Source organism: Anabrus simplex, chromosome 4 (genome assembly GCF_040414725.1).
Source record: "Anabrus simplex isolate iqAnaSimp1 chromosome 4, ASM4041472v1, whole genome shotgun sequence".
Taxonomy (NCBI): domain Eukaryota; kingdom Metazoa; phylum Arthropoda; class Insecta; order Orthoptera; family Tettigoniidae; genus Anabrus; species Anabrus simplex.
In genome coordinates this window covers 141,912,317-141,937,981 of record NC_090268.1, presented here as the reverse complement: position 1 = coordinate 141,937,981, position 25,665 = coordinate 141,912,317, and the positions used below count along the sequence as shown (strand labels likewise).

Sequence of the window (25,665 nt, the reverse complement as noted above, 5' to 3'; positions counted from 1 at the left end):
CATGTTAATAAGAAAGAAAAGAAGAAATTAGCAACATTCACTTATATTAACAAACAATCATATGGCTTGGTTAAACTCTTTAAGAAACACAACATCCACGTATCTTTTAGGACCGATAATAGTAATAATAATAATAATAATAATAATAATAATAATAATAATAATAATAATAATAATAATAATAATAATAAAAAAATTGTGTTCAACTCGAATAGCGTAAACACCAGCAACATTTTCATTAAGTCGGGAGTATATAAATTGTCTTGTCAAGACTGCGAAAAAAGTATATAGGACAGTCGGGAAGGAGTGTGTCGGCACGGTATAAAGAGCATGTGAATGCACGAAGACATTCTAGATACTCTGCTATGTGCGAACACGAAAATAATCATCACTTACTAATATTGAACGGGGCATGGTTCTATTACACCCGCTAAACAAAGGTAAAAGAATGAATACCCTTGAAAAGTTAGAAATTTACATGTTACAAAAATTAACGAGCACATGGCAGAGGATAACCAGTTATTTAAATTGGTGACGCAATACGCGAGAGCAAAAGAGAAGGAAGAAAAGCGCGTAAGAAGGGAAGTATGACGTTAGCACACCGGGGCAGTACTCTCCCTTCCTCCGTCCATTCACCGCGCCTCCCACTGTAACTATGCAATCAGTCGCCGAACAACCTCAGCCTCTTTTATATATCCTTAATAGTTATATGACAGCCTCACGTACTTCTTGAATCATTACATTGGTAAGTTTTAATAATTTTATGCGTTGTATTCTCATTTTGTTTGTTATAATCTTCCGATTACAGTTTCTATTTTACTTCTCCCTCTTACAGATCATTTTAAGCTCACATCACCTGGCTGCATAACACGCCCATTATCGGATGGTTTCGGCATGATAATAAGTTTTTGCACTATTCTTTTATTCTCAACTCCAATTGAATTTTGCAAGAAATTATCGGATCTTCAAGTACACAGTGATCTAACGCCACAACAAGAACATAGTGCTCAATATTTTAATGCATACAGACTCTATTCTATTGTGTTTTATCCTATTCGACTAGATGGAATTTAATTCCATGCATCCACACTTTGATTTTAAAAATGTTAAATTGTTTAGGCAATAGTTTTAGATTTCTTAATGGGGGCCCCCCTTTTTATTAGGTCTTTTTGTGTACAGGAATTTTAATTTTAATTTGACTAGCTGATGAAGGGAATGCATATAGATTCCCGAAACATGTACTAGACTTATGTAAATAAATATAAATAACTGTGATAGTACATATATCACACCCCCGAATTATATGTAGAAGTTAGAGATATTATTGTCAGTATTTGATTTATTATTATTATTATTATTATTATTATTATTATTATTATTATTATTATTATTATTATTATTATTATTATTATTATTATTATTATCATTATCAGTATTTCATTTGTATATTTTGCCGTTTATATTGGTAAGCTGGAAGATACCCACATATGTAGGTATGAGTAACATGTTTTGCATGAGTGGGAAAACATTGCTTTAATAACTCTGGTAATTTGAATGAGTCATATGGCTGCCCCAGTGTCTGTTGTGATGTACTTGTGTCAGGAAATTCCACTACTCATGTATATATCCCAGCCTGATGAGATAAGCTTGTTGTTGTACCAGGGAAAATTTGGTGATTCATGTAAAACTCCCGAGTGTTTGTTTCTCTCTTGGGAGAAAGGAGAAGTTCAGGGCTTGGTCTTGACTAGAGATCACTCATGATTGGCTGGCAAGCACCAATCCAGACGTATCATCTGAGAGGAGGGGGATGTTGATGTCTATAAAGGTTGATGATACGGCGGCAACCAGGAGATTGTAAGAAAACATGGTAAGGGTGATTGTAGAGGTGATTGAATAGGAACGAGAAGGAAGACAACTACAACTACAACTGACGCACTGTACGGGAAGGAAGTGGTGCTGATACACGGTACTGGAGTGACATGGCTGCAATGGACTGGACTTCAAACGTTCGTGGAGCGTAGTCGTGTTATGTTCGTGGAAAGTGGCTGATTGTGGAGAGTGCTTGCGCATTAAGTATTGTAGCACTTGTGGCGGCCTAGCATTATATGTTGGTGAAAGCTATCTCAGACTTTCCATAAATTTATATGTTGAGGATCGACAGACGTGTGTATATATCTTTACAACAAGTGTTAAAATATGTGAACACAGTAGTACAAGGTACGGTATCTGTGTGATGTGATAACTACCGATTATGAGAATCGGTAAATCGAATTGATATCGAGACAGTGAAGGGTGTTTATCTTCATACATGTACATTGTTCATCGGACCATCTACAAATGGTAGCTTAGTTCTCGCTTTCGTTTTCCCACGGTTTTCATTATTGTTGTTGTTGTAAATATGGAGTCTTCCAGCAATATTTTATGTGGGTATTATATGTATAATGTTGTATGTTGATGAGGTGCTCATGTACGGAATTTGTTCAGAATATAGTTAGCTATTTTAGAATCAGTGTTATTGATGAACCTAGGTGCAGTTCCTACCTAATTAGTCGTTTTCAGGAGGTTAGGTAAGGCCTGCAGCAGATGTACCAGTACGCAGCATTATGTACACGCCCTGGGATATACAGTTTATCATGCTCTTATCTAAATTCGAGGGATCCATTCTGGTGAACTCTGGCGCCCATACTACGGACATTTCGGTTAATTATGCTTATTAATTTTATTTATATATTTTTATTTATGATTTTATTTCTCAGTAGTCATCAAATTATTACATAACTTAATTAATATTTAGTATTGACTAGGCGGACCATCCACCTACATATTTGTTGTGATCGAGTCAATACGGATCAAATACCGGCCACTATGGTCAAGATTATTAATAGTTGATAGATGGAATTAAATGATATTGGAGCGTGTTGTTGAAATGAAGGGTGATAAGGGTACAGGGATATGGAAGCAGTGTTGCCAACTTAGCGTATTTTCCGCTAAATTTGGCGGAATTATAAGACTGTCGGCGGAGAAATATATCATTTAGCGGACAGCGGATATTTTGGCGGAATTCAAGATTTATTATAGCGGAATTTAGTGTTTTATCCATTTTACGGTAAAAAAATTGTACTCCAGTCTGTCTCCGAGCTATTCCGTGTTTCTAGCTAGCCACCACATGAGGAAAACATGTTATTTGGATTTGATGTTATGAGATCATGGTATCATAAAAATATAATTCGTGGGGAAAGGTTACTTTCCTCTTAGTTGACGAATGACGACAGATAATGAAACTGTGAGATAGTAGCATTTATATTTATGCTATGAAGGAAGACCGTTTAATGAACTGGCCTGTTCTGTATTTGGCCGTTGAGGTAGGGGATTCACCTAGTTTGCACCCGGCAGGAAAACGCCTTTGCCTACAAGTTTTAGCTCGCCGGCTCGCAGGCAGGGAGTTAATCCCAGTGAAACTTACCTCAGGTGAGTGCAGACACTTGCATTTATTACTATTATTGTTATTATTATTATTATTATTATTATTATTATTATTATTATTATTATTATTATTATTATTATTATTATTATTATTATTATTATTATTATTATTATTATTATTATTATTATTATTATTATTATTATTGCTCGTTTTTATTGTTCATTATTTGAGATCGGATTTCTTGGCGGAATTTTTTTAGTAGTATTTAGCGGATCTTGGAAATATAAGTTGGCAACACTGGAAGTCAAGTAGGGATGACATAAACATGTTACTGTTGAATTGTAGAAGTATTGTAAAGAAATGAATAGAATTAAGTAAGTTAATAGATAAATGTACTTACCAAGTTACCAAATATTGTAATAGGAGTTGAATCGTGGCCGAGAAATGATATAATGGATGCAGAAATTTTCTCACGGAACTAGAGTGTGTATCGTAGAGATAGGATAGGAATGACAGGAGGGGGAGTATTCATTCTGGTGAAAGAAGAATTTTTAAGCTACGAAAAAGTTAAGGATGACAAACATGAAATTCTAGGTGTAAGGTCATCTCTAAAGATAACAGGCAACTTGATGCCTTTGGAGGGTACAGACCGGGAAAGGGTGGCGCTGATTCGGAATTACTTGATAAGATAATCAGCTCTGTGGGAAACGGCATGGAAAGGAACATGATATTAGCGGGTGATCTCAATTTACCAAATGTCAATTGGGAAGGAAATGCGAACGACAGGAAGCATGAGCGACAAATCTATATACCGTATATAAAATACCGTAAGAGCTTTGTCTGTACATTGCTCAGAATTTAAAAAAGGATGGTATTTCTGTACAAGTCGTGTCCACAGTAACAAGGAAATGCACTTTCTAATTTTCCGTAATTTATGTCTGTCTGTATGTATGTATGTATGTAAGTAGTATAATGGGAGAGTTCGGGCGCCTCCTCCTCCTCCCGCCGCCTCCTCCGCCGCCGCCCGCGGGAAATTTGAATTTTGGCGGGAAATTTGAATTTTGGCGCGAGATTTGAATTTGTAAACAAAGCCACGTGCTTTTTGACAGCTGTCATCGACAACAACGCAACGCTAACCTCACTGCTGCCATCTTGACGGACCTAAACCTCACTAGTACCAACCTAACCTAACTAGCGTGAGGTAAACAAACCCACGTGTTTTTTGACAGCCACGTGCTTTTTGACAGACAACAACGCATCGCTAACCTCAGTACTGCCATCTTGACGGGTCTAACCTTAGTGGTACCAACTTAACCTAACTAGCATGAGGTAAACAAAGCCATGTGCTTTTTGACAGCCACGTGCTTTTTGACAGATTTGTAAACAAAGCCACGTGCTTTTTGACAGACAACACATCACTAACCTCAGTACTGCCATCTTGACGGGCCTAAACCTTAGTGGTACCAACTTAACCTAACTAGCATGAGGTAAACAAAGCCACGTGCTTTTTGACAGCTACCATCCGCCATCTTTAAACTACAGAGCGCTGTGCTGCCCTCTTGCGTCACCTGTCATCGGCAGTGCTGCCATCTTGGCGGGCCTAAACCTTAGTGCTACCAACTTAACCTCACTAGCTCGAGATAAACAAATCCACGTGCTTTTTGACAGCCACGTGCTTTTTTTTTGACAGCTGTCATCAGCCATCTTTGAGCACCGTGCCGCCCTCATGCGGGGCAATTTCGTCAGCTGTCATCCGCCATCTTTAATCCAGAGAGAACAGTGCTGCACTCTATGTGGTGGCGGCAATTTGAAAAATTCTATGTGCTCTTGTTGGGAAACAAAGCCACGTGCAGCTGTCATCGGCCATCTTTAATCAATAGAGCGCTGTGCTGCGGGCAATTTCGTCAGCTGTCATCCGCCATCTTTAATCCAGAGAGAACAGTGCTGCACTCTATGTGGTGGCGGCAATTTGAAAAATTCTATGTGCTCTTGTTGGGAAACAAAGCCACGTGCAGCTGTCATTCGCCATCTTTGAGCGCTGTGCTGCGGGCAATTTCGTCGGCTGTTATCCACCATCTTTGAGAACAGTGCTGCACTCTATGTGGTGGCGGTAAATTCCACGTGCTTTACAAACCTATGCGCTTTTCTGACAGCTGTCATCCGCCATCTTTGAGAACAGTGCTGCACTCTATGTGGCGGTAGCAAATTCCACGTGCTCTACAAAGCCACATGCTCTTTTGACAGCTGTCACCCGCCATCTTTGAGCACTATGCTGCGGGCAATTTCGTTAGCCGTCATCCACCATCTTTAATGAACAGAGCACCGTGCTGCCCTCATGCGGGGCAATTTCGTTAGCTGTCATCCGCCATCTTTTAATGAACAGAGCACCATGCTGCTCTCTGTAGTAGCGGGTAATTTGAAAAGTTCTGTTAGCTGTCATCCGCCATCTTTAATCACCGTGCTGCCCCGGTGACGGCAAATTCCACGTGCTCTTGTTTGGAAACAAAGCTTTTAATCCAGAGAGAACAGTGCTGCCCCGGTGGTAGCAAATTCTACGTGCTTTACAAAGCTATGTGCTTTTTTGACAAAAAAAAAAAATTCTGCTCTCGAGATACTTACCGAACTATACTTACGAAACTGCTCATCACCTTCTTTCTTCCATGAGTAATAAACAGAAACTCTATCCTGCAAATAAGGAGCGGGAGGAAGGTGATACCTAACCTAAAATAAAAGAATATGCCAATTCTACATTATTTATTTACATCTTGCATGTACAAGTTTTATCTCGAATCATTTTACCCTAGCGTACTTCTCGATGCAATTCTTGAATGTACAAGTTTAGACTTGCCGTACCAGCGTTCCTCTCCCGAATTGTGATGTAAGACAGCGTAACGTAAGTACACACACACACCTCTAGCATAATGTTTATGTAAAGTAGTACTTATCAATACTACTATGCCCCCAGGCTAGCGTGTTGGTAGAATTTGGGATGACAAACCGTTTACAATCATCGCTATTAAGGGCTACCTTACTAATTAAATGTGTGTACAACTGGTGCTTCTTGCTTCTAATGACAGACATTTGCTTATGCAAAACAGGTGGATTACTTTTAATGCAATTGTTATAGTTTTCAAAACTTAGCTGATTCTGAACGACATTCTTTTTAACCCCCTTCAATCTCTTTATTTGTAATTCATTTAAGAGTTTTAAGCAATATGACTTGGATTTAGTACCTACAAATGAATCGATAATATTCCCAGCACATTCATCTTTCATTTTACCTAGAACCTTTTTGTTCACTAGCGGCAGATGATATTGATTATCTGCAGGATAGTTACTCGTATCAAACCTACCCAAGTCAGGCTTTATATCATTGTAATAGTCATCAGTTTTGATTTGATAAATAAACGAATCGGTATCTGTGTAGAGCAATTGCGCATTATGCGTGTACTTCTTCATCATATAATCGTAATGGAATTCATACATGAGTGTTTCAGCCAATTCAAGTACTGTGAAGCCGACGTAGGTAGGTTTGTCATACTTAACCTTGACACGATTCATCTGTATAATAAATAAATTCTCATGTATGATGGTGCAGCTGTGGAAATTTGGTTTACTTATTAAATAGTTAGCACCATACCTTTTCTTAATATTATCCCAGTTTGTAATCAATTTTACATCAACGCGTTTGTCAACATTCTCCATAGTCTTACCAAACACACTGTTATTCATGAGCTTGTAGAAATCTTTTTCAAACTCGTTAACCGCATTCGTTCTTAAATTATTGTTCAGATCGATATATGGCTTTGGCCACGGTGACTGATTAAATTCTAGTACGCGATGAATTTTGGATAACTTCAAACCATGCTGCAAACACTGTTTTAAATTTCGGTAATGAATGATATACTTAGATTTATCGCATAAATTAGCAATGAGCATTTTCGTCGTTGATGCAATGTACGGGGACTTCATATTTTCAGGGCAGAACGGTAGGTCATTATGAGAAGTGTGTAACGCTTTAGGATACTGTAAGTCAACTTCGAGGAAATAACCTTTATCAGCTTCATCACCTAGGGCGTGTAGCTGTAAAGCATCAATTTCGCACTGCGTCAGCCAGCGGAAACCACTCACCGGTAGATGCTGACTCATCGCCCACCCATACTGATTATTAGCATCGAGGTAAACGATATACCGAGATTCCTGACTGGAATCGAAACTCGGCATGTACTTATTATTAGCACTCGAATACCGGCCGCTGCACTGACTCAGACCGCCTCGAATGGATGCTTTTATAAAGTGCACCATATCGATATCGGACAGCAGTTCCAAATTCACACGCGTGTATTTTAACATCGCGTCCCAACTTAACCCAGGTGCAGTAAAATACTGACATGGGTCAAGGCTGTAGGTGTTCATGCAAACACAGCGAAAATTTTCAAAAACATCAGCTAACAAAAGTACATCTGTCTTTAAATATAAATCAGAGTATTCACCCAGCGTTTGAATGTGGAACTGCTCCCAGATATGTTGCGCATGTAAATAGTCATCATCACTAATATCTGCTGAATTCAGCGAGCTGTAAAAGGATTGTTTCGATGGTAAGGCACGTTCTTCGAGGCGGTCTAAGCAGTCGAGATATTCATAACAAAAAACACCCTTACGCCGAAGTAAATTAAACTGCGCTTCTTCAGGGAAAACGCGTCGAATTTCTGTAAATTGTTCAGGCTGTAAATGACTAGAAAGTTTATCGAGGCTACTCGCCATAAAGCGAAACGAGTCAAGGAATCTCAGTTTTATAGAATGCTCAGCATCTACTTTTACAGACTTTGCAAACGCAATGTACCGCTCTTTATTCTGAGGGATTATATCTACTTTTTCATCCGAAGCTCCAAATTGTGAAATGATGAAATGAGAGTCGTAACCAGATAAGTTATGAAAAATTACAGGGATAAATTTAGGAACTCTATACTTAAGATTACAGCTATAATGAGCGGCACATCTGTAGAAACCAGTTAAATGATCATGATCAAATACTTTAGGGTCATTTTCGGAAAATTCCCCATCACAAATGCTACACTTTGTAGCACGTTCATGATCATTTAACTGAATTTCGGTGAGTGGCTTCATAGGAATATTACTATTCAGAATACGACCGAGACGAACTGCATCACTTTCAAGTCTTTCTAAAAATACTTTAGCAGCATCATGTCCTCGATACAGCTCTAACTTGTTAAGCGTACTATCGTAACTACACTTGATGTAATACGCGAAGCTATACGGGACATGCATGTGCGTAGTATTAGTGAAAGAGTTGTCAGGATTAGGTGAGCATGTGTTGCATGGCGTGAGGATGGCTTCAAAGTCTGCATAAATCACGAACGGTACCCACATCTGCTTGTGAAAATTTGTAAATTTTAAAACATTATTACCTGTAGTAGGTATCTCTGTACGTACATGATTGCAGTCATTCTTGGAGTGCTTCGTTAACTGATCTTCAGTTTTAAAATACTGCAAGCATCCATCACATAGCCACTTTTTACCATTACGTTTTGACAACTGACTGCCAACAAGTCTACTCAGATTTTTAATCCAGCAAAAGTGGCTATTCTCACTGTTTTCAATATAGAGTAAATTAACGTGAGTACTCTTCTTATGACATGTATAATACAGAGGACCTACTACAGACTTTTTCTCTACACCATATACATTAATACTAATGTTATTTAGTTCCTCAAAGTGCTTAATATCCTTTATCTGTACAGGAAATTCTATACTATCGAAATTTAGCTGCGTTGAATAGTGTGGATACGATGATGTTCTATTCGCTACATTCCGTTTCACAGGATTTAAAGCTGACATCACCGCCCATGCAAAACATGCTTCGTCATTGTTTTGGATGTTTACAACAGCTTCTTTTCGCTGAATCCATGTCGGCAGCTCAATGTACGATGAACCTCGCATGGGATTGTACTTATTGATGTTAACTTCTAGATACATTATTTCAACTAAAGCCCACCCTGATTCCTTTTCCTGAAATTCCTCGCTCTTAGTTGAAATAATGTTAGAGACATCCCTAAGTACATCACCAAAATTAGTCGACTGACTTATGATAAAATTCTTCGTATTAAATGATTTAATGTCCGTTATTTCGGATTCATCCGTGCTTTTAATGTACAAGGCGAAAAGTTCAAAATTAACTTTAAATAAACTATGATTGGACAAAGATTTAGCAAGAAGCTGTTGTACATCCGGTTGAACGCAATTTAAAAAGTTTGAAGTGCTCTGAAACTTTTGACTGGTGCGAATTCGGTAACTAGCAATCCTACTTTTAAATGCTGTATTAATTTCCTCGATGTTTGCGTTACTACCACTTTTACACGCATTATTTTTATGCGCATTACTCCGTAAGTGCCCCTGAAAATGCGAAGATGGTACATCAGTGTTACAGTGCTCGCAGTGAATAGTTTGAAGTTCATGATTTTTTCTAGGTTTTTTACTACTAGTACTTTCTACAGCTACATCAGTAGCTGCACGCTTTTTCCCTACTACTACCTGAGGGCAAGTAGATATTTGATGTACCTCTGCTAAGTGGTCCTCATATCGCTCTACGTTAGCGAAATACACACTACAAACTCTACATAAAGCAGATGTTATGCTAGGGTGTTTTGATTTCATATGGCGCATGAAGTTATCACGCCTTGAAAACGTTACATTACATTCCTCGCAGCAGGGGGACATCTGTTCATGATTTTTTCTAGGTTTTTTACTACTAGTACTTTCTACAGCTACATCAGTAGCTGCACGCTTTTTCCCTACTACTACCTGAGGGCGAGTAGATATTTGATGTACCTCTGCTAAGTGATCCTCATATCGCTCTACGTTAGCGAAATACACACTACAAACTTTACATAAAGCAGATGTTATGCTAGGGTGTTTTGATTTCATATGGCGCATGAAGTTATCACGCCTTGCAAACGTTACATTACATTCCTCGCAGCAGGGGAACATCTGAAAAGAGAACGACCGATAGAGATTAGGTGAAAGTTACGGAAGAAACCAAGTTTCAGCGTATAGAGGTTGGACATGGCTGTGAGTTAGGCCTATAGCATGAGGATTGAAGAGAACAACTAAAGTTACGATATTCGGAAGAAACCAAGTTTCAGCCCGTTGAGACTAGACATGGCTATGTATACGTGTTTGAAATTATACCACGTCTATAGTATGAGGATTGAAGAGAACAACTATTTATCAATACTCTAAAGTTACGGAAGAAACCAAGTTTCAGCCCGTTGAGGGTAGACATAGCTATGTACACGTGTTTGAAATTATACCACGTCTATAGCGTGAGGATTAAAGAGAACAACTATTTATCAATACTCTAAAGTTACGGAAGAAACCAAGTTTCAGCCCGTTGAGGGCAGACATAGCTATACCTCGTCTATAGTATGCAAGAACAACTATTTATCAATAGACTAAAGTTACGATGTTCGGAAGAAACCAAGTTTCAGCCCGTTGAGGGTAGACATAGCTATGTACACGTGTTTGAAATTATACCACGTCTATAGCGTGAGGATTAAAGAGAACAACTATTTATCAATACTCTAAAGTTACGATGTTTTAGAAGAAACCAAGTTTCAGCCTGTTGAGGGCAGACATAGCTATGTGTGCGCGTGTTTGAAATTATACCACGTCTATAGCACGAGGATTAAAGAGAACAACTATTTATCAATAGACTAAAGTTATGATGTTTTAGAAGAAACCAAGTATCAACCCGTTGAGGTCAGACATAGCTATGTGTACGTGTTTGAAATTATACCACGTCTATAGCATGATGATTGAAGAGAACAACTATTTATCAATAGACTAAAGTTACGATGTTCGGAAGAAACCAGCTTTCAACCCGTTGAGGTCAGACATAGCTATACCTCGTCTATAGTATGCAAGAACAACTATTTATCAATAGATTAAAGTTACAATGTTTTAGAAGAAACCAATTTTCAGCCTGTTGAGGGCAGACATAGCTATGTGCGCGTGTTTGAAATTATACCACGTCTACAGTATGCGGGTTGAAGAGAACAACTATTTATCAATACTCTAAAGTTACGATGTTTTAGAAGAAACCAAGTTTCAGCCTGTTGAGGGCAGACACAGCTATGTGTGCGCGAGTTTGAAATTATACCACGTCTATAGTATGCGGGTTGAAGAGAACAACTATTTATCAATTGCTTAAAGTTATGATGTTTTAGAAGAAACCAAGTTTCAACCTGTTGAGGGCAGACATAGCTATGTGCGCGTGTTTGAAATTATTCCTCGTCTATAGTATGCAGGTTGAAGAGAACAACTGTTTATGAATAGCTTAAAGTTACAATGTTTTAGAAGAAACCAAGTTTCAACCCGTTGAGGTCAGACATAGCCATGTGTGCCTGTTTGAAATTATACCCCGTCTATAGCGCGAGGATTAAAGAGAACAACTATTTATCAATAGACTAAAGTTATGATGTTTTAGAAGAAACCAAGTTTCAACCCGTTGAGGTCAGACATAGCTATGTGTACGTGTTTGAAATTATACCACGTCTATAGTATGCGGGTTGAAGAGAACAACTATTTATCAATTGCTTAAAGTTATGATGTTTTAGAAGAAACCAAGTTTCAGCCTGTTGAGGGCGGACATAGCTATGTACGTACCTCGCGTGAGGATTAAAGAGAACAACTATTTATCAACAGACTAAAGTTACGATGTTTTAGAAGAAACCAAGTTTCAACGAATAGAGGTCAGACATACCTTAAAATCTTCGCGCTGCAAACTGTTACTCGGATGTATAAAATGCGTGCGTTCAAGCCTGAAACTCGAATGATAATATTCTGGTCGTACCTAAAAAAAAGAAGAAACATATATGAATGTAGTGTAGGGTGCATCATCTAACCTAATTATCTTTACAACTCAAAGTTCGAAAACATACCTTAAAAAAAAGCACGTGCTGCAGGCTGTTACTGGGATGAATAAAAGTGCGTACTTTCGAACGGCACCTAAAAAAAAAAGAACAAACATATATGAATGTAGATGTCCAGCGTAGAAGTTGCTTTGCAAAAAAGTAACTAACAGTTCTACCTTACCTTAAGATAAAGGCTGAAGAATAATATTCACTGCAGACGGGAGATGTGTGTGTACGTAATAAACGCATACAGAGAACTGTGAGCACTTCGCGCAGACTGCAGCGGCTAAATATTCTGCTTGTTACCAAGCGGATGTGGAAAAATCGCTGAGCTGACAACTGCGGTACAGTCGGAACGAATGCAACAAGAGCACCCACCTGCAGGCTGACGTATTCGAACCTCCTGTTGATGCCGAGGTGTCAGAATTTAAGAGTTCGAGCCTTGGAAAGTTAGCGTGTGATCCTCGACTTCTCGAGGGTACATACGCGGTATTCCTTACCTGTAGGTATCGAGCTAAAGCTATATCATGTAATGACGATCGCGCAGGTCCCTCGCCTAGCATTTACGGCTTCTAGTTCGAACCCGCTATCTACCGAAGTAGCGAGAATGATTGAAGAATGTTGAGGGTGATTCATTTGTCGGATGGAGGCGTTAAGCTATGTGCAGGCTTCTTCTAGTCGGGGTACGCGATTCAAATCCTGGCAACTTATGCCGTCGGGAAGGGCATCCGGCTAGATCATGCAATGACGATCGCGCAGGTCCCTCGCCTAACATTTACGGCTTCCAGTTCGAACCCGCTATCTTCCGAAGTAGCGAGAATGATTGAAGAGTGTTTGAGGGTGATTCATTTGTTGGATGGAGGTGTTAAGCTGGCTTCTTCGGTAGGAGTAGGCTATGTCGGGATATCGATTTAAAATCCTAGTCAGGAGGGGCAACCGGTCGTATAAAACTATGGTGTGAGGCGGGGTGTGCAAGAAAGCCAGCATTAAGTAAGGGCTGTTGATGGGGACGTTAAACCTTGTGCAGACTCCTTCGAAAATGATTTTTTGAGTACAAGACTTGACGGTGATTCATTTGTCGGATGGAAGCAATAAGCCTTGTGCAGGCTTCTTCAGCGGGAGTAGGCTATGTGTCGGTACCGGGATATCTAGTTATAAAACCCGCTACAACAAATTTATCGCGTATACTGCGATTTAAAATCCTAGTCAGGAAGGGCAGCCGGTCGTAAAACTATGGTGTGAGGCGGGGTTTGCAAGAAAGCCAGCATTAAGTAAGGGCTGTTGATAGGAGGCGTTAAACCATGTGCAAGCTCCTTCACCAGGAGAAGCCTACATGCCGGTACCGTGCAGGCTCTTTCGATAGGAGTAGGCACTGTGTGTGTTTTAACCTCTCCGTACAATCATGATATTTTACGTTAGGAACTTACATAGGCTAAATGCTACACATTCCGTAGCAGAGCCAGGAATCGAACTCGGACCTCCGAGGGTAGCAGCTAACTACTACACCACAGAGGAGGACTATTTCAGAATATTTTACAACCTTAATTGGTACTGTGTTTTAAGAGCTTGAATGGTACTCAGCTAAGAAGACCTTCGCGAGTTACAAGCCGCTTATCAGCATGTAGTGTCCTCGTTCAAGGTCGAGCCGGAAGATACGTGTACAATTTCAGCTAACACACGCATTCCACACAACTCGCTCAGAATGACTGTGCCGATACTTCGAGGACTGTAGAACAAATCTATAGCCTACAGTATGCATGCCTCTCACCCGGTAGTCTCGGGTTCGATTCTCTTGGGAATAAAAATGTGTTTAAATCGCATGAATTTGTTGAGTTGTCCTTCCTGATGCAAAACTAACAGTATCTAACCTCATACACTATAGTTTTACGACCGGTTGCCCTTCCTGACAACTCGGATTAAAAATCTGTTTTACAACGTCTAACACGGGGAATCGGGGATTTACAGCTAGATGCACTTCTTAGATTTTAAATCACGAACTATTGTTTTACGGCCGGATGCCCTTCCTGACGCAAAACTAAGATTTTTAAATCACAAGAATTTGTTTTAAGACTAGTCGCCCTTCCTGATGCAAAACTGGCAGTATCTAGCCTCTCACGTCATACACTATTGTTTCGACTGGTTGTCCTTCCTGACGTCAAAGAACTCGGATTAAGAATCTGTTTTACAACTTCTAACACGAGAATCGGGGATTTACAGCTTAAAGATGGCGGATGACAGCTGTCAGAAAAGCATATAGATTTGTAAAGCACATAGAATTAACCGCCACCACATAGAGGGCAGCACGGTGATTAAAGATGGCGGATGACAGCTGCACATAGCTTTGTTTCCAAACAAGAGCACGTGGATTTTGCCGTCACCGGGCAGCACGGTGATTAAAGATGGTGGATGACAGCTGCACATGGCTTTGTTTCCAAACAAGAGCACGTGGAATTTGCCGTCACCGGGGCAGCACGGTGATTAAAGATGGCGGATGACAGCTAACAGAACTTTTCAAATTACCCGCTACTACAGAGAGCAGCATGGTGCTCTGTTCATTAAAAGATGGCGGATGACAGCTAACGAAATTGCCCCGCATGAGGGCAGCACGGTGCTCTGTTCATTAAAGATGGTGGATGACGGCTAACGAAATTGCCCGCAGCATAGTGCTCAAAGATGGCGGGTGACAGCTGTCAAAAGAGCATGTGGCTTTGTAGAGCACGTGGAATTTGCTACCGCCACATAGAGTGCAGCACTGTTCTCAAAGATGGCGGATGACAGCTGTCAGAAAAGCGCATAGGTTTGTAAAGCACGTGGAATTTACCGCCACCACATAGAGTGCAGCACTGTTCTCAAAGATGGCGGATAACAGCCGACGAAATTGCCCGCAGCACAGCGCTCAAAGATGGCGAATGACAGCTGCACGTGGCTTTGTTTCCCAACAAGAGCACATAGAATTTTTCAAATTGCCGCCACCACATAGAGTGCAGCACTGTTCTCTCTGGATTAAAGATGGCGGATGACAGCTGACGAAATTGCCCGCAGCACAGCGCTCTATTGATTAAAGATGGCCGATGACAGCTGCACGTGGCTTTGTTTCCCAACAAGAGCACATAGAATTTTTCAAATTGCCGCCACCACATAGAGTGCAGCACTGTTCTCTCTGGATTAAAGATGGCGGATGACAGCTGACGAAATTGCCCCGCATGAGGGCGGCACGGTGCTCAAAGATGGCTGATGACAGCTGTCAAAAAAAGCACGTGGCTGTCAAAAAGCACGTGGATTTGTTTATCTCGAGCTAGTGAGGTTAAGTTGGTAGCACTAAGGTTTAGGCCCGCCAAGATGGCAGCACTGCCGATGACAGGTGACGCAAGAGGGCAGCACAGCGCTCTGTAGTTTAAAGATGGCGGATGGTAGCTGTCAAAAAGCACGTGGCTGTCAAAAAGCACGTGGCTTTGTTTACCTCATGCTAGTTAGGTTAAGTTGGTACCACTAAGGTTTAGGCCCGTCAAGATGGCAGTACTGAGGTTAGCGATGTGTTGTTGTCTGTCAAAAAGCACGTGGCTTTGTTTACAAATCTGTCAAAAAGCACGTGGCTGTCAAAAAGCACATGGCTTTGTTTACCTCATGCTAGTTAGGTTAAGTTGGTACCACTAAGGTTAGACCCGTCAAGATGGCAGTACTGAGGTTAGCGATGCGTTGTTGTCTGTCAAAAAGCACGTGGCTGTCAAAAAACACGTGGGTTTGTTTACCTCACGCTAGTTAGGTTAGGTTGGTACTAGTGAGGTTTAGGTCCGTCAAGATGGCAGCAGTGAGGTTAGCGTTGCGTTGTTGTCGATGACAGCTGTCAAAAAGCACGTGGCTTTGTTTACAAATTCAAATCTCGCGCCAAAATTCAAATTTCCCGCCAAAATTCAAATTTCCCGCGGGCGGCGGCGGAGGAGGCGGCGGGAGGAGGAGGAGGCGCCCGAACTCTCCCATTATACTACTTATGTATGTATGTATGTATGTACACGCATCACGAAAAAACGGCTGAAGAGAATTTAATGAAAATCAGTATGCAAAGTCTGGAAATAAGTCGCTACAATCTAGGCTATAAATAATGTTATTCACGCTGATTGAAATGGTAGTTTAGGGGAGGGCCTAAATTTAATTCTCAAATATTTGTTATTAGTACTCGTATCTGAAGGAAAATAGGTACGCAAAGTCAAGGAATAAGTCGCCATAATCTAGGCTATAAATACTGTTATTCACGCTGATTGAAATGGTATTTTAGGGGAAGGCCTAACATTCAATTCTCAAATATTTATGTTATTAGTTGTCTTGTTGTTCAACAATACATGTAGATAAAATGAAACATCTAATTCTTTGCTCAATTTATACATTCGTTTCAATTGACATTTCACTAAAAGAGTCGTCTTGTACAATAGCACAGTTAAATAATGTAATTTCATGTAACTCACAGCATAGATAAATATGAACTATCTGTACTTGCAACTTCGAAGGATTTGTTTACAATTTTTAAATTTGCTGGCATGACGAATAAGCAATCACTAGCCGCCTCTGTCAATTGGTGTATTAAATGAGGTATTCTGAATGTTGTAATAATAATAATAATAATAATAATAATAATAATAATAATAATAATAATAATAATAATAACCTGCCAGAAAGAAAGGCAATATTATTGAGAATTAAAAAAGGAACTTGGCATATAAACTAACTATGAACACTTACAACCAGAAGATCTCTATCAATGCAAATCTCAGATACTACCAGACAGTGATCGTCCCAGAGGCTTTATATGCAGCTGAATGTTTGAACCTGATAAAAACAGGATTGGTCAAGAAGTTGGAACTTGTGGCGAGGAAGATTCTAAGGAAGATACTGGGACCCCAACGAACAGAGGATGAATCACACAGAAAGAAAGGAAGCCAGGAATTATATCCCAAGATGGAAAAGATTTCAGATACCATCCAGAAGAGGAGAGCTGTGTTCTTCGGACATATCTACAGAATGATCCCGGGAAGACTGACCAATCAGATAATAAGATTTTTTGAAATCAAGAAAATTACGGTGAGCTGGTATCGGGAGGTGATGAAGGACGTGGAAGAAATAGGAATACAAGGAACGGCAATCAGCAACAGAGATGTTTAAAAGTCGAGGATCAAGGCAAAACCAAGTGGTTTGAAGAAAAAGTTAGATCCCGTACCCAAGCGCCATGACAGAAGAAAGGAGGAGATTGCAGAGTGAAAGAACGAAGCAGTACTGGATGAGGATTAAAGCCCAGAAACAAATGAGCTGAATTCGAAATAACGTGGTTCATAGTTGGCCAAAACGAAATAATAATAATAATAATAATAATAATAATAATAATAATAATAATAATAATAATAATAATAATAATAATAATAATAATAATAATAATAATAATAATAATAATATTCGAAGTACTACCTTCAAAAACTTACCTTCGTTTGCGACGAAATATTTCGTGGTTTATAACAAGACCTTCCTCCAAGCTCTTATGTGTTCTAAATGGTTTATTACCACTAAGTTACGTGTACAGGAGAAGGAAAATAAAAGATCATTCCAGACTGAGCATGGACTTTGAAACGCTTCACCTCATTGTGTGTCGCTCCCAGTGTGCTCTGCAATACCGCTTATCGTTATATATTACGCAGTTGTCTGAATCGAGGCAAGTGCATATCAAAATCGTTGAGGTTATATTCTGATGGCGTGGGACACCGAGGTCAACGGCCCTGTATACCTGAACATGTGTGATTGCGGTCTCTGTATTTCCTTCGTGGCGTGGGAAGGGTAGAGTACATCCACGGTATCCCCTGCCAGTCGTAAGCGGAGACCGAAAAGGTGTAACCCCAGTAGTTGTCAACTTGGGAATGTCGGTTGACGACCACGGGGCCCCTAGCTGAGTGTGGCATTCGTTCCACTTTCATCATTCCTTCCGTGGTCCTCCTGTGTGTGTTGTCGGTAGAATACTTCCATGGTACTCTTCGCATGCCGTAAAAGGCGACTAAAAGGCGGGTCAGGGCATTTCATCTTCGGGGCGTTGGTTAGTGACTACGGTCCCTAGCTGAGCCTGGCATTGCTTCCGCTGACTTGTGTCAGCTACTCGCCTTCATCTTTCCTATTCAACCTCTTCTGGGCAACTCTTGTTCTTTTCCGACCCCGCTAGTATTAGGTCGCGAGGCCGAGGTAGTTTATCATTTTCACGCCCTTTGTGTCCCTTCCCTTTCTTTTGCCGATACCTTCATTCTTCGAGGTGTCTGATCTCTACCAGAATTTGCTTTACGTCGCGCCGACACAGATAGTTCTTATGGCTACGATGGGATAGGAAAGGCTTGGGAATGGGAAGGAAGCGGTCGTAGTCTTAATTAAGGTACAGCCCCAGCATTTGCCTGGTGTGAAAGTGGGAAACGACGGAAAACCACCTTCAGGGCTGCCGACAGTGGGGTTTGAACCCGCTATCTCCAGAATGCAAGCTCACAGCTCCACGTCCCTAACCGCACGGCCAACTCGCCCGGTCTCTTCCTTTTTTTTCCCCCTCTGACTGTGTTGATAGAGGTTGGATGCCCAGATGTACTTCCCCTTAAAACAGTAACCACAACCACCGACACTGTCTTATATGACGTCAGGAGGTTGAGTGAACCCCAAAACAGCCCTCAATTCAGGGCTGAAATCCTTAGATAAGGCGAAAATTTAACTTGGGATTCACTTCCACTCAGTCGGACCAAGTGACTCAGAAGGTGGAGCGCAGACTTTCTGACCCCAACTCAGCACATTTGATCCCAGCTCAGTCTCACGGTACCGTCAAAATCGGTTATAATGACCCGGAAGGGACCACCAATAGTCACACAAACCTTGGCTGTTGTTAAAAATGTCATATGTTAGCTTTAGGCTGCACACTTCAAATCAAATCAAATCAAAATCTCTTTATTTGCAAATGAGTACCTCGGTGACAAATGGTACACTAAAATACATTATTGTCAAGCACTAAATTTTAAATTAACAAGAGAAGAAAATTTTTCTAGAATACAATAATATACACTTTAAGCTAACAATTTTTCTATTAAACAAACAGATCATCCTTAATAAATTTATATTGTTTACAAAATTCTACTAATAATATCTACTATACTTACAAACATAGTCAGCTCATATACAGTATGTGGAATTACTTCAAATAATACTCTGCAACTGGTATAAGATTAAAATTTACATTGCATTTATTTACTTATTTTTTAAATACCCATTTTGTAACCTAAGTAGCATAACGACCTGCTGCGTCTTAACCAGAGCCCCCTTTACCACCACTTTTCAAAGTTCCTGAAGGGGCTTCACAGCTACCGTAGCGGTCCCAGGGCCCTCGAAGTCCCCACTGTACTTCACCCCTACTGGCAGTCCCCTACTTTGGCTGTCCAAACTCCATGGATCAGGGGAATAAAAATTTACCCCAATCGCTTCTGCTAAAATTCCTTCTAATTTTATACTTGTGGTCAGTTCTGCCGATATAATTATTTTCTAACTGAAGCTTCTCACGGATTTCTCCCCATGCTTCTTCTGTATAGGCTCTATATAACCCTATAAGTCTAGTTTTCTCCCTTCTATTACTTAAAGTTTCCCACCGAAGTTCCTCTAACATTTCTGATACACTACTGTTTCTCCTGAAATCCCCTGTTACAAATCTTACTGCTTTCCTCTGCACACTATCTATTTCTTTTATTAGGTATTATTAGGTGAGGATCCCAAACACTGTTTGCATATTCCAATAATGGACGAACCATACTTAAGTAACTTGTTTCTTTTATTTCTTTGTTGCATCCTTTAAGTAGCCTCATTATGACATGTAACGATTTGTATGCTTTCCCAACAATGTCATCAACATGACCCTTCCAGTGCAAATTACTTTACCGAGCTCGATAGCTGCAGTCGCTTAAGTGCGGTCAGTATCCAGTATTCGGGAGATAGTAGGTTCGACCCCCACTGTCGGCAGCCCTGAAGATGGTTTTCCGTGGTTTCCCATTTTCACACAAGGCAAATGCTGGGGCTGTACCTTAAGTAAGGCCACGGCCGCTTCCTTCCCACTCCTAGCCCTTCCCTGTCCCATCGTCGCTATAAGACCTAACTGTGTCGGCGCGACGTAAAGCAACTAGCAAATTACTTTCAAGTCCCACACCTAAGTATTTGCACTTGCCATCTTTTGGGATAACTACCTCATCCAAAGTATATTCAAATTCAGTTTTAAAGCTCATGTTTGTAAATGTTGTAACACTTATAAGGCCAATGAACAGAATTAAATTAAAACTTGAAAAAAAAAAACGTACAGGTAACTGAAATAAGTAGTGTTCAGTATTTGTGGAGTGGGACTGAGAAGAATTTCATTGGATTTCGCTTGAAGAGTAGGTCCATTGAAGGGCTCATTATTTGTTCTTTGCTGCTTAAACGATCTAAGTAAAGATTCTTCACTATGTTTGTGCTCAGATAATATGGCTCGCTTGATATTTAAAGGATGTTCTTCGAAAGGAGACTGTATTTTTCTCTCTGTCCTTCTAAATTGTAGAAATCCTTCAGTATGATACAATTTCTTCCCGACGCTGCAATTTGTTTCCCCATTTTCTAATCGCCATATTATGTGTAACTTTTCTTCCATATCCAACACACTCCTTTTCTTTTGCGACACCTTCACAGCGATGTTTGCCTTACTATTTAACAGGCAGACTGATTTGAAATCTACTATATAATAAGGGTTACATTGAAATACGTAAAACACAAGTCAACATTGAACGTTATAGCCGATACATGTCTCCGAAGATGTGTCATTATATACGATATTTCGTAATAAGCGACGTCGTACTAAGCGATTTTTTAAATACAATATATGTATAGGATTTAGATGGGACCATTAGATTTCGCCGTTATATCCAATACGCCGTTAAAAGCGATGTCGCAATAACCAGTTTCGACTGTATTTGAAGGCGTTCAAATACTTCCTCTTAAAACAATAACCATCAGCACTCTTCTTCTCTTGAGAGTTTCTAAGAATTGTGTATTCAATCCAGGTCGTTGAGGTGCGCCGGGAATACTTCGTCAATAGACGATCATTATCGATGACATCATGATCCGTTCCTTGGCCTTGACCCAATCTGAATTATGGACACGTGAATTTAGGTTCGCTTAGCCCCACTACTTCCGCTGAAGCAGCGAACAGCGCAATCAGATCCACCCTACTTCTATAAACAGAACACTAAGCCGCTTATTTACGGAGAAGTTTGATCGATTCCCTGTTCTACCACGAATTTTAGATTAGTTCGAAGACTTGCAACATAACAAGTGACATATATCTGAGAAGAAATGTGGACTCCTACTCTTGGCTATCCTAGATTTGTTTATTTTTCTCTTCTTCCACCTCAGACTTTAATTCCGGGCAGATGCTAGTATGGTATCTAGGGCTGTGATCACATGATGCCACCTGGGAGGCGCCACCCAGATCGCACCATCGACTTTCATTGCTACGTGCTATGCTGAGTAACTCAAACGGTAAAGCACTGGCCTTCTGAGCTGAAGTTGGCGGGTTCAATCCCGGCTCTCCTGTGGGACAAGTTTCCGCCTGCTCTGTGACAACATCCTGTAAGTGTGGGCGGTAGAATACATGTGCGGTATCCGCTGCCTGTCATGAGAGGTGAGTGAAAGGCGACTTGGGAATGTATTCAACATTTTCCCTACGGGGCTGATGACCTTCGATGTTAGGCCCCTTTATACAACAATCATCATCATTGAACATTTCCCTTGATAATGTATTCCAGTCCCGTACGCCTCGTCCTATAAATGAACATTTGCGCCAATTTGTCCTCTTGAAATCCAATTTTATCTTCATACTATCATCTTTCCTACTTGTAAAAGCTCTGCTCAAGCGTATTCTTCTACTGTGATTCCATGCCAACTCTCCGCTGACAGCTCGAAACATACCACATAGTCGAGCATCTATCCCACAAGTTTGCAACATTTTTGTAATACTACTCCTTTGTCGGAAATCAGCCAGAACAAATTGTGCTCCTTTACTTTGAATCTTTTCCAGTTCTCGTATCAAGTAGTCTTGGTGAGGGTCTCATATACTGGAACTATTACGGTCTTACCAGAGGGTTACGTAGACGAAAGGTATCCACGAAATATCACTGTAATATTTGTCCCAAATGAAATACAGTATAATCATTCATTTTACTCAAATAAAGCGTAAAATCTGCGGTAAATTAAGAAATAGTACGAAATATTTTACTTGCAGGGAATAATATGGATACATATTTTACTGCCTTACAACTATGTTTTCTGCTACGTCGCAGCGCTTCCGTATATGTGTTTTGTTTGTCTAACACTTTCGTGTGTGATGTACTGATGTCTGCACACTGAAGTTGTTTGAATTAATTAGGCGTCGTTTTATTCTTGTTGCTCATTCGTTTTGTGCCCTAACTTATTCATAAATGATCTATGTTTTGGTCCAGGGATCATGTTATTTTAATAACAATTCACAGTCACAGCACTCCTATTCGTCGGTGCAAACCCTGGAACTCAAGAAAGAAACAAAAGACGGCACGAGCAGCGGAATACGACATAAAGGAGTCCTGTCTACGGCCCGTAAGTACGTATACATATTTCTCTAGTAACGACGGTATTTCTTAATTTATCGCGGATTTTTCACTTTATTGGTGTAAAAGCAATTATTATGTTCCATTTGGAACCAATATTACAGTGACATTTCGTGGATACCTTTGGTCTACATAACCCCAGAGACTTATACGCCCTTTCCTTCACATCCTTACTGCAACCCCTAAATACTCTTTTGACCATGTAAAGAGATCTGCAACATTTCCTAACAACCTAGTTAATATAAATACCCCAATGAAGATCATTCCTTGTATTGAAACCTAGGTACTTACGATGTCCCCCATTAGGTGCTATCAACACAATATTTATAACTGAGAGGACTTTTCCTCCTGGTGAAACTTACTACTTGACTTTTTATCCCATTTACCATCTTACCAATATCCGCTGTCCATCTCACAACATTATCTAGGTCCCCCTGCAGTCGCTCACAATCCTGCAACTAATTTACTACTCTACACAGTATAACATCATCCGCAAATAGCCGTATCTGTGATTCCTGTTCTTTACATATATCATTTACACACACACATAAAACATACAGGTCCAATAATACTCCCCTACGGGACTCCCTCCCTTAATCATTACAGGATCAGATAACGCTTCACCTACTCTAATTCTATGAGTTCTATTTTCTGGAAATTTACCCACCCATTTAACCGAAATTTTGTCTAGTCCAATAGCACTCTTTTTGTCAGTAATCTCCCATGATCTACGCTATAAAAAGCCTTGGATCGGTCAATAGCAATACAGTCCATTTGACCTCCTCAATCTAAAATGCCTGATAAATCTAGCTGGAATTCTACAAGTTGAGCTTCTCTGGAATAACCTTTCCTAAACCCGAACTGCCTTCTAACAAACCAGTTAGTATTTTCACAAACGTGTCTAATATAATTGGAAAGAATGCCTTCCTAGAGCACAAACAACGCATGTAAAGCTCACTGGTCCATAATTATCCGCTGTATGTTCGGCTCCATGGCTAAATCAGCCAGAATAAATCGTGCTGCTTTGGTTGCAGGGGTTTCGGGTTCGATTCCCGGCATTTCATCCTCATCACGACGCGCAGGTCGCCTACGAGCGTCAAATCAAAAGACCTGCTCCTGTCGAGCCGAACATGTCCTCGGACACTCCCGGCACTAAAAGCCATACGCCATTTAATTTTTTTTAATCCGCTTTATGTTTGCCATTCTTTTACCTTGCACGGGTATTCCTACTCCTCATGCATGATGAACTATTATAATGTTTGCACAATCATGATCATGGTAAAGGAAAGCGATCATCAAAGTGGCCTGATCCGATCACTTGTATCCATTTAGATTGATAATGTGTTTTTCCATATTGATCATTGGTTTAAGATTTGTCATGACAACGGTGACAGAGCTTGCAGAACTCATCTCCCTTGTTTCTTATTCGCTCTCATACACACTACAGCGCTATCTATTACCGATGATAAGAACTGCTTACAGTAGAGCACGACTGATAAGATATCTATGATTATTGAAACAAATGACTTCTACGATGTCACGGCCAATTCCAATTGGATATACTGTACTGCATAGTATTAAATAATTTATTTAATAATAAGGGAGCACTTGTCTCCTCCCAAAATAATACTCTGGTTCTAATGAGGCACCGGTATTTATTCATATCCAAACGGCCTAGTCTCACGCTCCTCTGCGGGGATATACCGGGTGATTAGCCCTGAAAATATTTATAAGACTGAAGTGGAATTGACCCTTGTTAAAGACCTGCCCCTCACAGGAAATGCTGGAAACCGTGATTTCGATGCACCAGTCGGTTGCTATCTCATGTCTGCGCGTGCGCACCTGCCGCATCTCCCGATTGCGTCGCTGTGTCATTAAGTGTGAGCGAGTGAGAGGAGCAGACGTATTTAGTGACCAGTTGAATGGTGCTCACGATAAAACAGCGCGTGCTCGTTGTCGAATGCTAATGCGAAGCACGATTCGTGGAAAACCTGCGCGGAACTGTCTGCGCAAGAGTTTAAGACTGGACGTGTTTTGGCAGAACCTCCAGCAAAGACTGCAATGCAAACGTTATTGGCAAAATGGCGTGAAACCTGCTCTGTAGTGAATAAAACCTGTAACTGTCTGAAGAGATTTCGAACACCAGAAAATATTGCTCGAGTGAAGGAAAACCTAGAACGAAGTCTCGACGCCGTTTATCTGTGCAAGTGGGTATAAAGAGATCGTCGTGTCGAAACATTAATCAAAAAGGACCTTCATCTGTATCCTTACAAATTGACTGTTGTGTATGCGTTAAAGCGTCCGTACGAACCTTCGCATGCTGAGCTCTGCCGGTGGTTTCGGAGTGAAGTGGAGTCAGGATTTTGGATCGTCAGTTTTTAATTTCTTCTGAGGAGGCGAGCATCTTCTGTGTTCATTAACAAGGGTCAATTTCGTGTCAGTTCTATTGTAAATTTTCCGGGACAGTTTTATCTTCCTTTCTTGATCTCTTGTATTCGACCATGTTTCACCTCCACGTAGCATAGCAGGTCTTACCACATTCTTGTACTGGATGGGCACAATAAAACCGGCCCGCAAAATATTGGCAATAGGACTGACGCGGGTCTTTCTCTAGTAGACGGACTATACGCGACCTGCATGTGTGGTAGAG

General features: G+C 40.4%; 1 protein-coding gene across 2 annotated transcripts in view; it reads right to left on the bottom strand.

Moving 5' to 3' along the window:
- The window catches only part of LOC136871707 (gamma-glutamylcyclotransferase), an 82,424-nt gene extending 64,509 nt beyond the window's left edge, over positions 1 to 17,915 (bottom strand). Inside the window, exon 1 of one of the 2 annotated variants that reach the window (XM_067145226.2) lies at positions 17,826 to 17,915. The gene's annotated coding sequence lies outside the window, so the exon portion shown is untranslated. The remainder of the gene's footprint in view (positions 1 to 17,825) is intronic. The other variant, XM_067145227.2, reaches the window with a different exon arrangement.
- Between the last annotated feature and the right edge of the window lie 7,750 nt (positions 17,916 to 25,665).